At 39.8% G+C, this 15,354-nt stretch overlaps 1 protein-coding gene across 1 annotated transcript in view; it reads right to left on the reverse strand.

Annotated features, from left to right (window-relative positions):
• Window positions 1–15,354, reverse strand: part of LOC310904512 (uncharacterized protein) — a 411,654-nt gene that overhangs the window by 394,771 nt on the left and 1,529 nt on the right. The window contains exons 2-5 of the mRNA XM_083849364.1: window positions 4,253–4,420; window positions 2,879–2,936; window positions 2,151–2,242; window positions 455–625 (exon numbers count right to left, since the gene is read on the reverse strand). The gene's annotated coding sequence lies outside the window, so the exon portion shown is untranslated. The remainder of the gene's footprint in view (window positions 1–454; window positions 626–2,150; window positions 2,243–2,878; window positions 2,937–4,252; window positions 4,421–15,354) is intronic.

Consider the following 15,354-nt stretch of genomic DNA (forward strand, 5'->3'; position numbering starts at 1 on the left):
GAAAAGTAACCACTGCAACATCATGTTCTCTGCTTCCAAGATACTAGACAAGTCTCGGAGAAATCCTAAGCAGCAACTAAGTAAGGAGGACTAGCATTAAATATATTTTAAGTTGCTTTTTTCCCCCCATCTTGTATAGGTTTCCAATTGCGAATGAACATTTTGCTAGAACATTTTTTGAGCTTATTGGGTACTTAAGGTAGAACCAAGATATTGTTATGAATCTAGCATTTTTCTTATTTTAGAGATTAAAACAAACAAAAAGCGTGTATCTTTACACGCCTGGAATCCAGAACCAATAAACTCAGTAAATACATTTAGTATTTAAACTCAGTAGATACACTCAGTAAATGCATTTTTCACATCAAAATGCAGATGTCAGAAAGCTAAAACCAGAATTATCCATTACCCAATCCTGGGAGAGAGAGTATAAAAAATGACTTGGATAACATACATTAAGGTTGTGTTTCATTCAACAGTTTGGCAGACTTTAATAGGCTTGCATTGTTGATGCTGATCTTCAGATGCTGAAGAGGAAGCTGTAATAGTTTCTTCTCAATCACTGGAAGTCACCAGCAGTGTTAGGGATTTAGTGGTGACTTCTGAATATTCAAACTGAAGAACACTAAAAGAGATTTAGTCAATCAGAAGTTTTAAATGACTGGTTAATATATCATAATCATAGCTTTATGTATCACATATCACAGGGGAGTCAAGCTAAGTATAAATTCAACACTGTTGAAGTAGTCAAACATTAAGAATTGAAGATGTTTGCCTCTTTACATAACAGACCCATGTATTAGAAGAATTACTTAATCTGCTCAACTGCTGGCTCTGGCACAAAGGGTAAGTCTCTTTTCTTGGATGACACTATGCCCTCCGCTTCAGTGATTCATTTCTGAGCCTTGAGGGAAGAAGCCTTCTTTCTTTACTTATAAGCAAATTGTGAAGTACCTGGTGATACTAGTCATCTCTGCTCAAACCTGCCTCCTCTGTCCTGCTTCTTCAACTCAACCAGGGTCTCAAAATCTCAGTTGGCTACCTAAGATGTTTTCAGTACATCTAATGTGAAAAACTATTTGATCCTCAAAAGCTTTGCAAAAAGGCCAGTTTAAACCACCTGTTCAAGAAATGTTACGTTTCAATGCATTTTCCAATTAACTAGGAATTCAGTGGTACAAATATCCCACTAGTGCCAGTGAAAAAGTTAGTCACAAATTTTTTACTACACTCTACAAGAAAACAGTATTTCTTTTTTTTTTTTTAAGCACTATTTTTTCAAATGCTGATGACACACTAGAAGTATTTAACATACTTACAAGTTGGGTTAAAATAAGAACTGGTCAAAATATCTGTATTTTTAATGAAAAATTAATGACCCAGTTCATCACAAGGAATCTGCTTTCTGAAATGGTTTAAATTTAAAGTTTGTGGGTGGTGTTGTTTTTTTCCTGTCATTTTTGGCAGTCTTTCCTTACGCTGTTTTTCTTTAGAAGAAAATGTTATAAATGCAAAATCCCAGAAAAAGAATTTCAACCTCAAATTCATTTGTAAGATTTTTTAAAAATGTGAAAAATATTTCCCGTCTCTACATATTTATGAGAGAGAATGCACACACAAAACATACGGTTGACAGTATTTGGTATTTTCAGAGCTCTACCTCTGTAGTATCATCACAAATTCACTATATTCCCATTGAAAGTCAGAGCAATCTACCTAAGATCATATGTGATACTTGAATAGTGAACACTGAATCAAAGTATCAGAGACACATTAGTGCTCTATTGCAGTTCTTCCCTTATGATAATAGAAATACGTTCATCCTGCTAATATGAGTACATGAGAGATTTCCAGAAGCAGCTATTCCAGGGAATACAAACAACTTCACTTTGAATTTATCAATTAAATTTCTCTGAAAGTACTTTCTTATCTCACAGCCCTGCAGAGACAAGTTTAAGCTCCTGCTTATATGTAGTGCCAAATGGAGGAACTGAACTACCACAAGACTGTGGTTCTGCGGTAAAATTCTACAGAGGATAGTGGAAGCCTGCCTCTGACATCTGTAGTCAACCTTTAAATATACAACCTGTGAACAGACAGGAAAATTAACAGTCCTAAACATGCACTTGATTTTTCTACTAGACACCTACATTGGAAAGAGGTAAGAAACGTACTGCGTGGCTGTGCAGCACTTACAGCCCCTGAGAGTGATGCTCCCTGCAGTCTCATGATGTAAGCCTTTCTAAACAGAGAAAAGGAAAATGGGGCACTGTTCCTTCCAAGCAGGTTATAACGCATGAAATTAAAGCATAGACACTGTCCTTTCTTCATTCTGAAATTTAAGTTTTCTTAGCTTCAAGGTGAACTATATAGTCATCAAACAAAGCTGTGCATCAGCATGGTATGTTCTTAACTTACAAAATTTAAAACACAAATGCTTGCTTCAAGTATTTAATTAGATCATTTAAGTAACTTCCTGATATGGCAGTTGCTATGACTCAAATTACTATCTTCTGTTCTTCTGTTTTTAGCTTTAGGCCATTCACTTTATTGTAGCCAAATTACTAAGAAACAAATATCTGCTTCTGCTACTCTTGCTCATATAGTGCTTAGCCAGCGTAACAGTGGGATTGATGGGACAGAGATGTAGTGAAGGACTGGTTGAAACTGGACTTTAATGCAAATTAAAATGAATGAAAATCGAAACAGTTACAACTGGATTTCAGTTCATGTCTCATTCAACACTAATCAAGCACAAAGTACAAACATGCTTCACTTTAGACAGCCTATAATTTATTCTTTTTTAAACACCGTGACTTAATATTGGATGCTTAATACTTCAACAAATGTCAGGCAAACACTCATAAAAACTACTTACATTTTTAATGTTCAAGAATTGGAGATATTCTGGGCTGTATGATTGCACAAACATATTTCTGAAAAATTAATAAAAATGTGGTAAAACTACACTTAAATTCAAAATATTTGAGTATTACCTTCACAAGAGTCTTATATATTTAAATTAATTTGAAATATGAAAAGTTGAGTTTGTTGGCTTGAAAAGCCTGAAATAGTTTTTTTTTTTTTAATATATATTTTCATTTGCTTTTAAACTTTTAACACACAGGGAATCTTCTGACATTCTACAAAGGGCACTTACTGCAACCAAATATAATGATGAAATCAACTATAAATCTGAAGTCAAATATTTGACTTCAGCATTCTGAACTTCAAGATGCAGAAAGACATAACGTTACTTACTGGCCTGGATATACTATACATATTTTTATGGCTTCACCATAGTAAAGTCAGAGTATCTCCCAAGTACACAGGGTTTCCAGATGCGCTAGAAGTATGATTGCTGCTTTTTAACATCCAAAAGATTTTGAACTAAGATCAGCTATTGATATTTATAGTAACCTTTCATAGGTGCGTATGGCAAATTAGGCTTCTAAGTATAATTGAATAGCAAGTCAACTCATTCTCATACAGAATATAGCAGGACATTCAAAAACAGGTGTCAGAGTTCCTTTTTGCTCTGCAGTTTTGCCTTCAGGCACCAAAGTATGCAGACATACATTTTCTACAGGCAGACTTTTGGAATCCAAAGTAGTTTTGCACTGCCTGTTACATACAAAGGTACATTAATAAAAAAGTATTTTTAAGTCAACATCAGGAAAAAGAAGCTGGTTTAGACAGTAATTACTTCCTATCTTCTTGAAGAAGGAAGCCTGAAAAGCTGCTTAAAGGTGTCCAGTTTGCATCTGCTCCTGTCCCATAAAACATGGGACAGTGTACGGTGCCTGATTCAAAGCTCACTGAAATCACATCAACTCCATTGATTTCAGCTTGCCTTGAATCATGCTCTAAACTAGGCAGTGTTAAATGCCTCTAGACCGCACTCAGTCACAACGCACAACAAAGCCATTTAAACAGCAAACGAAGAAGTGCATGGAGAACTACCTGTCAGCTTCCACAAGTCATACTACCACCACCAAGGGTTTTATTGCAGGGAGAGTAGGGATACATTTCTACTTCTTAAACTGTGCTTGCCTTCTTAGGTAAATAAGAATAGATTGTTACTACACAAACAGTTTGGGAACCCATCTGCTCTTCAGGTACTCTGATCTGAAAGGCACGTGCACTTGGTTGGGAATGTAATGCTAGGTTAAGAGTAGTTAGTAATTCCTAACTAAATTGTTACTTCCACCTGAGTGCTCTACTACACGTTTGAGCAAGAAGCACACTTTACCTTGGAGATTCAAGTTGCAGGAACCTCACTCATACCAAACGGCTTTCCATCTTGTTGAAGTACATTTGTCATGAATATCTTGCTGTTAAATCTGCACTTGTAGCTTTAAAACTAGCAACTTCTGCTGATTTGATGAAGCTCCTCATCTAATTCAGGCTGTCCCAGGACCTGAATTTCAAAGCATTCAGCTTTTTAGCAGCCAAGCATTATTCAGACACTGTTTCTTGGACTCATTCTCTGGCTCTCCTTGGGAAAGACTGTACTGTGACCCCCATTAATACTCTCCATTCATAACCAGCATTTTAGTTTCTTGGGTGCTTTCACTTCAACCTTCCCTGGACATATCTGCTACGGTAAGGAAATCCGAGTATTGTGCAAAATATATTGCAAATAATCACCGTTTTCAAAAACATTAGCCTTGTACACATCTACAAAGGTAAATTATTTATAAAATCCTTTCAAGCTTTCTAGGCCTTCTTTGCTTGCTGCTCAACTTGAGTTTTTTCCTGTCCCTAAAACACTGTGATCACAGTATGTGAATAAAGCACCTAAGTCAAAGTACATGTTCCTTGAGCTGTCAGTTTCCTAGCATTTTTCTTGTCCTGAGAAAATTAGCTGTTATTAGACCATCCCATTCAGACAGTCTTGGACAACCAGTTTCATTTAATTCAGTACATTCAGATGAATGTGAAGTATGCTGTATTAACTCCTGTCTGGATTGTACATTAGATGCCTCCAAAGATGAGGTGTGACAAGGTTCCTATCAGCTAACAGCTAATTAAAAGCACAGCAACTGTTTGTGATAACATGGCTCAAATATCAGCATTCAGAGTTTGTAAATATTCCATCACAACAGGGTGATGAACTTAAGGCAACACAGAGGAAAGAAGCATCTTTCCCTGTGAAATGGCTTTGTTGGCATCACGGTCTGATCCTAGTATTCAAATTTAGAACAAGTTGCCTTTAAATTACTCTCGGTACAGTATCCACATATCATCTGTGAAGCTGGTAGAATGAAGATTTACATGTAACTTGCAAGAGTTGGCAACTTGATCATTTTGTACTTCAACACTGTCCTGAAGATGAATTTTACACTTGATATTGGTCTGGTGGCTGAGAAGTCTATTTGTTTATAGTCTTATCAAGGTGTCTGTTGGGTTTACGTAGCAAGATTTTGGTAGTGGGGGCTGCAGGGGTGGCTTCTATAAGAAGAGCCCAGAAACTAACCCATGTCCGATCAGAGCCATCTCCAAAAGGGACCCCCCAATGGCCAGAGCCAAGCCAATGAGCGATGCTGGTTGCACTTCTGGGAGAGCATATTTAAGAAAGGGAAAAAAAAAATTGCTGAACAACAGCAGCTGGGAGAATAATGAATGAGAAGCAACCCTGCAGACCCCAAGGTCGGTGCAGAAGGAGGACAGGAGGTGCTCCAGGCACACAGCAGCAGTTCCCCTGCGGCCTATGGAGAGGCCCCTGGTGGAGCAGGCTGTCCCCCTGCAGCCCATGGGTCCCACACGGAGCAGATCTCCACGCTGCAGATCGTGGAGGAGCCCCGGTGGAGCAGGTGGATGTGGCCTGGAGGAGGCTGCGGCCCATGGAGAGCCCCCGCAGGAGCAGGCCCTGGGCCGGAGCTGCAGCCCGTGGAGAGGAGCCCACGCAGGAGCAGGGGGTCTGGGGGGAGCAGCCGCCCGTGGGGACCCACGCTGGAACAGTTTGCTCCTGGGGGATGGACCCTGTGGTACAAAGCCATGTGGGAGCAGTCCTTGAAGAGCTGCTGCTGTGGGCAGCCCATGCAGGATCAGTTCAGGAAGGATGGCTCCTGTGGGAGGGACTCCACGTGGAACAGGGGCCATGAAGGAATGGTGGAGACAGAGTTAGGGACTGACCACAACCCCCATTCCCCAATATCAGACAGAAGAGGGTGTAGTAGAGTGTGGATGGGGTGGGGAAGAAGGCATTTGTAGTTTGCTTTAGTTTTTCACTGTTCTAGTCCACTAGTGATAGGCAATAAATGATATTAATCTCCCTATTCTGAGTGTATTGCCTGTGACAATAATTGTTGAGCAATCTCCCTGTCCTTATCTCAACCTTTGAACCCTTTTCATCATATTTTCTCACCCTTTTTCTTTGAGGAGAGGGAGTGAGAGAACAGTTGTGGTGGCGTTCAGCTGTCCAGGAGGAGAAAACCACCAGAGTATCTCAAAGGAAACATGTCTGAACAACCAAAGATTAACAGCTAAAGAAAGATATGCTTCAAAATGTTTGAAGCTCCTTATGCAGTTGCTGTCTCATATCACACAATGTCCTTCTAGAAAAAAAAAAATTACATCTGTTTAAAGCTTAGAATTTAATTAAAAATTCGATTCTGCCTGAATATTATGCAGAGAAGCCACTGGCTCTTATGCAAGATCTCAATGAACTCATACAAAAGGAAGGACTCAAACCTTAAACAGCTAATCCTTGTTGTTGTTATTTTATTCTGTAAGGTTATTTTTAACTGATCATATTAGTATAAACTTATTAAAACAAATTCATTTCTGCAGCAGAGGTCTGCATTATTTGTAGGGGCAGTGGGAGGTTCTGTGGAAATGAAAAAAAACATGACAGAAAGCACACAGTGCATGCTACAAAACTGTGTGACATGGACTTCAAGCACTGACAGACTGCATACACTACTTTGCAATTAATCACAAACATGGTATCCTCTTGCCTTAAGGCTGAAAACTCCATATGCAAGTCATGCAACCGTTTCACCACAATGTATGCCTTACAGTCCTTCCAACCTCCTGCATGAATATCAACTATTTCAGTTACTGGTGATTGGCCACGTGATACTGGATGCCTGAGGCAATGCACAGCACAATCATTTTTTATGGGTTGTGGTTTAAAGCCCTACTTATATCACCTGGTAGAAGATGCAATGAAGTCCCAAAATACCATTCCTGTGCCTATAGAACACTACAAAAGGTCAAGTATCTCGTTTTGGAAAGTAGAAGCTAGTCTAGTCAACATAGGGTAATCCAACTGAAATGGTCTAGAGAGGACTACTTGGAGTGCCTGAATAGGGATACCCTTTGAAACTGGGTAAACTCATCTCTGTAGAACACCTTTAAGTGCTTACTTTACATTCTAAAGCAAAGGATACAGTCATGACCTACATTTTCTTTTCCAAAACCACATTTCCAGATTGGCACTATGGGCTAGCTATTTCTTTAAGATAAGCAGTATAAGGATAGCTCTTCCAATTACCCTGATTCAGCATCTCCATCATATACAGATGGCATCTGAAAATGTACCTGCTCCACAACCAGAACATGCTCTAAGAGCTGTCCAGCTCTAGGGAGAAATAGGCTGGACTTCCTGTCATTGTGTACACAAGGCAGTTTCCAAACCAGAATGAAGGCACATTCACGTTTGAATGCCTTCATAAAATCTGCCATGGATTCAGTTCTACAAGGTAGAAGTTACTAATCTCATGAGTATCTTAATTTAATGCATAAGATTGCCTATGCATTGCACTTACTTTTTCTGTTTAGTTGTGCTAGAAGCCCTTGAAACTAGGCCTTTACTGGAGCAAGTAATTCCCTTGCAGAACAGAAGTCTAGTATCTGTCCCATTTCACACTCAGCAAGGCTGCTATTCTACATCATAACTGTGCTTGACAACTGACCTGGGAGAAAGAACAATGAATAATTGTAAGAACTACTGATTGCTTAAATGAGATGATACAAAGAGGACGTGCACTCCTGCACATCCTTTAAAAGCCACATGCTAAGATAACATACTAAATACTTCAAAGATTTTGTTCAAAGAACAAAGAAAATAGCTAACCTTCAAAAAGAACAAGACATGAGAGCAGCTTAAGTCACTTAGTTTGTTCAGCCTAGAGGAATGCTAGGGAAGACTTCATCATGGCCTGCAGCTTCCTCACAAGGAAGAGCAGAGGGGCAGGTACTGATCTCTTCTGGAGCAACAGGACCCAAGGGAACGGCATGGAGCTGTGACCGGAGAGGGTCAAGCTGGGTGTTAGGAAAAGTTTCTTCACCGAGAGAGCAGTCAGTGGTCACGGCACAAAACTTGTCAGAGTTCAAGAAGCATCTGGACAACTCTCAAATGTATGGTCTGATTTCTGGGTGGTCCTCTATGAAGCCAGGAGTTGGACTTAATAGTCCTTGTGGGACCCTTCCAACTCAGGATAGTCTATGATTCCTATGCTTAGCAACTTGTTCTGTGCAGTTTTCTTAATTCATGTTAAGTATCTAGGGAGAACGCAGGAAAGGGCATGGTGAAAACAACGGGCAATGATCTTTCAGTCTGACAGAATCATTTCATCTATGTAGAAACCACTTTAGGCATAACCTTCAAAGAAAAAGTAAAGCCCTTCCCTGCATTCAGAGAAGGCGAGGCATGACAGTATTTTCACATTAGAAACAGTCATAAGCTTGCTACAAACTCAGACTCCTGAACACAACGGGTTTTTCAGAACTATAAATAGCTCCCAGACTTCAGGTCCAACCAACAGCTTTCATTAACCCTCTAGATTTTTCTGAATACACTATAAACTACTTCCATTTCACCGTTTAAAATGGTTGATGTGGATCAGTTTAGCTATGTAGCAACCTCAACCACACACAGCCTTTTCAAAGTCAGACACGCTGCTTCCAGGGTTTTGAAAGTAACTGCTGTCCATATTAAAGCTTACCCTTATTTCCAGGAACTCTTCTCTGAAGTTTACCTTGTCCATTAGTCCTCTAAGCCCACTAACATATGGCAAACCTACATTTGGCATCTCCACCCAAAGGTCAATTTTCTCTCCAAAGGATGTATTTCTTTATTCCTATAACAGTCCTCATCTCCAGCAGAAAACACTGAGCTCTTCTGTCTTCCATCATCCCTTACATACCTACTCTTCTCTCAAAGGCTCCAATGAAATAAGTGTTACCAGCTACATACTTCTCACCTGAAACACAGTTGTACTACTAGCATAAAAAGTTGTATTCAATCGGCTTTGCCTGGACTGTTTTAAAACTTGGCTGGTGTTTAGCGAACTGAATGTGTCCAAGCAGTTCTTAGTGCCAGCTGGAGCAGGACAACACTGGCAGACCTGTTTTGAAACTGTGTCCTATGAACACATGTATGGGACCCATGCATCTCAGATTAGCAATCCTGGAGAGTAAACTTGACCAGGGAGAGCAGCCAAATTAGTAAAACTAGATAAACTTAAAGCTACTGCACAGGGCAGGAATCACTTGTGTTGTAAGGGTTATACAGTGACAGGGAAATGGATGGCAAAGCAGAAAAACATGCTATGATCTAATAAACTGGTCCAAACCTGAACAGTTATAGGCCTGTCTTCAGATGATGTGACTGGAATTGCATAAACTTGTAACTGCAAAGGAGGGTATTCAGCCCATTTTATGACAGTGAACAGGCCTCATTCCAATGAGGCACAGTGGTACTGTGCCTTGGGTTCTCTAGCCTGATTTTCCTGCCCGTTCTTCATTAGGTTTTTGCTTTGCTTAGACTTCTGTCAGCACCTTGTCAACTCCAGCTGAAGAGACAAAATGACAGACTTAGCTATGCCTTTGAGCCTCTCTAATGCATGGCTTCAGACTCCAATGTCTAGCCTAGATTTTAACCCTTATCTGGGATATTACCAAGTAGTTTCAGAGAAGCTGCAATCAAAGCTACCACAATATTAGCCACTGTTGACCAGCACTGAATGAAACCAGTACAGCAGGCTGAGAATCTTCATCTGTCACCCCCAAGGTGCCCGGCCATTTTTGTTACAGAGGAAGTGTCAGACACTTGTGCGGTACCCCTCACACTAAGGTTTGTGTATATCACTACTTTGACTGTGCTTTTGCTGTACACACCTCAAATTTTATCCTAACAACGTACTGCTACGTTCATTTTTAGCTCCCTGCTTCTACGGAATTGTCCTTCTGTTTTTTGTCAGCAGATGAGCTCACTTCTTTACCCACTCCTACACCAGTTACTGATTTTTTTTTAACTGTCCTTCCTTCTTGCAGCTGTATTATGGCCTATAAAAATGCTGCCACCCAATATTTTTTTCTATTTTTTCTATTTTCTATTTTTTTCTATTATTTCTATTTTTCTATTTTTTTCTATTACTATTTTTCCTGCATTATTTTCTCTCCAAAACATGATTTTTTAAATTTTTTTTTAATGAAGTGAAAAACCTAATGACAAGTAATAGTAACTTCTTTTAAAACAGTCCAGGCAAAGCCGATTGAATACAACTTTTTATGCTACCTATTTACGTCTTGTACAGATTTGGTCTTGGCCAGCAGCGACTGTGCCCCTACTTCCAATTCCATACTTAGAAACTGTGAGTAGAAGGAAAAGCTATTGCCTGGCCTATCATATACACACAAACAGCACAGACAAGAAAGGTAACTAATAAATGCCCAGAGAATTGAAGTGTTTCCACCCAAAAAGCAAATTATATCAGTAAAGCTTCAATCTAGTTATGTGTTTACCTTTATCCAGACCTGAAAAATCTCGGTTCTATTAATAGATAACATGGCAGCTTTCTACATTTGTTAATAACCCTGCAAGCCTACCTCAGCCGGACTCTGTAGATAATTGCAGAAGGAAAAGTACACTGCAAAGAAGCCACAAATGAGAAATGTGATCTTGGCAACGTTAGTGATCCACAATCGGGGGCCACCAGCAGCTTCCAGGTTCCAACCTTAAGGTTTCCAGGTGCTAACTGCACCATCTTCTGAACAAGCATTCCGTGTCATTAAACATTAATGGCTCAACTACCTCCTACCCAGTGGGGTCCAAAACCCATTAAAGCCTGCCTCTTACAAAGTACGGCCAGAACATATTTTACATGCTAATCTACAACCAAGCTCCCTGTATGCGGTCCTTCAGTGCACATGAAAAATGCACATTAATGTCAATTTTGCTTTATGAAATTTTTCTGATTCTGTATCACACTATACGCTGCGCTGCAGTGATGTACAGTATTCTCTGCCTTTTGACATCCTAAACAGTGTAAGGCGCTTGCACAATGCACTGAAAATGCTCCTATATCACCCATTTAACTCGAGGTAGAATATTCAGTATGAGAACTCAGTAATTAACAAGCACATGTGAAGAGTTCAGAATTGTAAGGGTAACAATTGAAACAGAAAGAGTCTTAAATACTAAAGGAAGTTCTAGAGATGACATTTAGAATACCAGGTAAGTTGACTTCTCAAGAAATCAGGTCATAATTTAAAATTACTCTTATAATTAGCTTATTGAAGTTGAATAAAATGAATAGCAACTTTAAGCATATTACAAACACAGAAAGCAGAGGTTAAAGGTAGTGTGCAAAGAAGGGTTAAGTGACTATAAGTCATGACTAAACTACTGTGACTTGATCACCTGTTTTAAATGTAAGTATAAAGAGTATCTTTTAATATTTTAGTTTAAAGCATTAATATTGGTGCCCCAAAATCTTAACACATCTTCTTGGGTGACCTCCATGTGGATTAACATAACCCAAGTGGTTGCCATCACTTCGCAAAACCAGGCTAGAACTGGTTCCTAAAAAGGTGCTTTCCTCTTTGTATCACTGAGCATTCAAAATTTCAAGAGCATATGCCATCGCAGCTTGTGGTACAGAAAGCTGATCTATGGATTCTTCTTACAGAAGAATGAGAATTGTGACAAGAAACTTTGAGCTTATAAAGGGAGTCAAAAGATCAGTATCGCCACCTGAGCAATCTGATCCTCATCCTCTGGCCAAAGTGGGAAAGTTAACAGTCTGAAGAGAAAAAGTACCTAAGCTCTCAGCCATAACAGCTAGTCTAGACTAAAGGCTCCACCGAGCTCTGCTGGAGTTTTTCTCTGGATGGTAAGTGCTCAGGAACAGTGTGTTCCTGCAGAGGCATTCCTGTGTGGATGGAAGAAACAAAACCCTTCATCCCAAACTCCACTGGGGCTTAAGAGAAGTATCCACTGTTAATTGCGTACCCATGCTCTGGAGGGCTCAACAGTAACGCTCAGAGAAAAATTGATTTCATGCCCTCACAGCTTTTACACAGTACACTGTGTGGTAGCTCACTGCCAGGAGCAGCCTCATGGCAAACTGCTCTCCCTGGAGTTAGGGAAGGCTATAAAGTACAAGGCCAGACTACTGTCAAAGACAACGCCCAAGGCATACTGCATTGTACTGGGTACGTGAATAAATGAGTCGGGCTGGCAAAAGCACCTCTGTAAGGATGCCCTTTGCAGTGTTGCAGCACGGTATAGAAAAATTTATTTTTATAGACATAAATTTGAAGGTTGTGAAGTCTCTATGCAAATCATCTTCAAACTTCTCAAATGCAAAGCCACTTAAACCTGTGTCATTTAGACTTTCAGTGTTTTCCAGCTAAACAGTGAACATCACAGCAAAATTTGGCTGGGATTGATCCTGTATACTTACAGCATACAACTGTACCATCGTGAAAACTGCAAAATTTTAGTTCATACAATTACTACAGCTGAAATATCCTGCAGACAGTGCACGTAGATATCTACAAGAGTTGTTCTTCAAACTTACTTTACACCCTCTACAGTCATCACAGCCCCTGACTACATACCTCTTAACCTTTACTTAGGCTTTTAGAATCCCCAAGGAACAGATGTACCCTTAAGGAGAATCAGCTTTAAGTTATAAAACTAAATGCATTTAAGTATCTTAATTAAATGCAGAACAATTAAGCCACTGAATGTTCTCATATATCTTACCATAACTACATTCATCACAATCTTCTAGACAAGCACTGCAAACCTATCCAGGAGGATACCTGATCTGTCAAATTGCTTCATCCAATACAATCCAAACAAAACCACCATGTTCTTAAGCGAAATAAAAAGTGGTAGCAGCTGGGTATTTATGCAAGGTTGAAGTCATGATTTTGAACCACAGAATTACAGATGAAGGCATGTCAGTAAGTAGCAAGAAAAGGCTTCTCTTGAGTGTTCTTGGGGCAATATTGCTATAGCATTCCTTCTGTGTGATGACTTGAAATTAGTGTGAGTATTGGGAGCCTTGGGTTACCACTTGGAGTTCCATCAGAGCAAGGCTTCCCATGAGGAGATAGCAGCAAAAATACAGAACTATGCAAAGAGAAGGCAGCAGTTTCAAGGCCAGCTCAAGGGCCTAGGAGCCTCTGCTTTGGGTAGTTCCTGGCTCTCACTGCAGAGAGGCTTCCCAAAACAGCCATTGTTAGTCAGAATGCTCTGTTGCACTAGTGCTGAAGCTTGCCAGTGACCAGAACTCACCCTCTGAAATAACACAACAGCAATTATTTCTTCAAAAGCACAGTGAGGAATTGTACTCCAACTCTGTACTCTGGGAAATCTATACATTCTTATAGCAAGGGGTACGAAGGCCACCATTTTTATAGCTGCTTCTTCACATCCATCATAAGCAGTCCACAAACTTCAGGAAAAAATGCATTTAAGTTGTACATTACAAGAATATTGCTTTAAGAAAGAATCCTGCAAGTCGCCCAACAGAACTCTGCCTTTCTGAGCAAGAGCTTAGTCTACAGCATCCTCAGTTCCTAAAGGATTCATAGGTAGGGTCTCTCGTGACTTCAGTCTATGAAGATAGCGAGAACAGTAATTCACAACTCCAAACTACCTTTCTAGGCTGCATGTAGCTTGTATGCATATGGCTGCTCTAGTTATATCTACCTTTAGCTACAGCTAAACTCTTACAAGTGTTAAAACTCTTACAACTAGAATCTAGGAGTGTCCCTGTTTAAATAAACAAAGGCTAATGAGTCGTGATCACAAACAGAATTAGAGATTCTGGTCACACTTGAACTGCTGGTGGTCTTTGGGATATATGAAGTATTGGGGCTATGCAATTCTTGTCAGTCTGGGCCTCACTTCAGTCAGACTTTTGACATCTCACAACAGCAAGCAACTCTTGGAGGAAAAATGTAGGAAGCTTCAGGACTCATTAGCAAAATTTCATGCCTACTCATGAGGGAGTACTCACCAGCTATGAAATACTGCCATAGGGAATGCCTGCTGCAGTCACACATACAGGTGGTTAATGCAAAGATATTCACGTTAAATTTAGATTGCAGCTGGTACCAGGCTACCTAACTTAGACACGAGCACACAAAGCTCTGCATGAACTTGCCTACCAGACCTATGGGTTAGGCTTTTATTAGCACAGACCTTATGCTCCCTTAAAGTATAACTCAATTCTTCTAATACACTATGTGGGAAGAATACGCCTTACAGTAACTCATCTGTTAAGTGGATTTGTATGCATACCACCCACACAGCCTCAACCTTTCGAGAATTTTCCACCATATCCTCTCCTATGTATCTCACTGCATTAACTCAATCACTATTTCAGGGTATTTTTCTTTCTGAGGCTGTGCTAGGCCAACCTGTTTTGTTGCTAATGGAGTTACTACTGAAGAGCTATCAAAATACACCCTTTTCACTACTCTATCCACAAATGCAGAATGGGGAAAACACCTTAAATCCATTAAACTCTATTCTTTCAAGGTTGAGGCTTTGTAATCATGTGGTGAGCACATCAGAGAAGGTAAATTTCCCTTCCTCCAGTATCCTGTCTGGGAACTGCATATTACCTCTTCCGTATTTCAAATAGAAATTATGCTAAAATAGTGTATATAGTAGTCTTTTCTCAACCCTTGCAGTGACCAAGAGAGGAAAGTTGGTTCAGTAATGACATCAAGAGAAGCCTACGCCAAAATGGTGGCTTACACACCACAAGGCAGCCAAGATTAAATGATGCAAAGCATGTTGTAAGAAAATAGCAACACTCAGGTCAGAGGAAAATGACTATGCCACCATGGCAGATGAACTGAATTGTTGTTTCCCATCTGCTGTTGCTCACGCACCTGTAAAAAGGTCTTCCTTTTGCATGTATCTTGCTGTCTACACTGTGAACGTATTTTTTGTTCTTTATACGTGAATTTAATGTATTCATTTAGCAAACTAATCACAGACTACAAAGATTCTTTACCTATGTGTAACATTCAACTTAATATTACATTTCTGGACCCTTGGTTTTGGTAGCATGTATGCTGCCAATACACATCTGG

Source organism: Anser anser, assembly GCF_964211835.1.
Source record: "Anser anser genome assembly, chromosome: 9".
NCBI lineage: Eukaryota > Metazoa > Chordata > Aves > Anseriformes > Anatidae > Anser > Anser anser.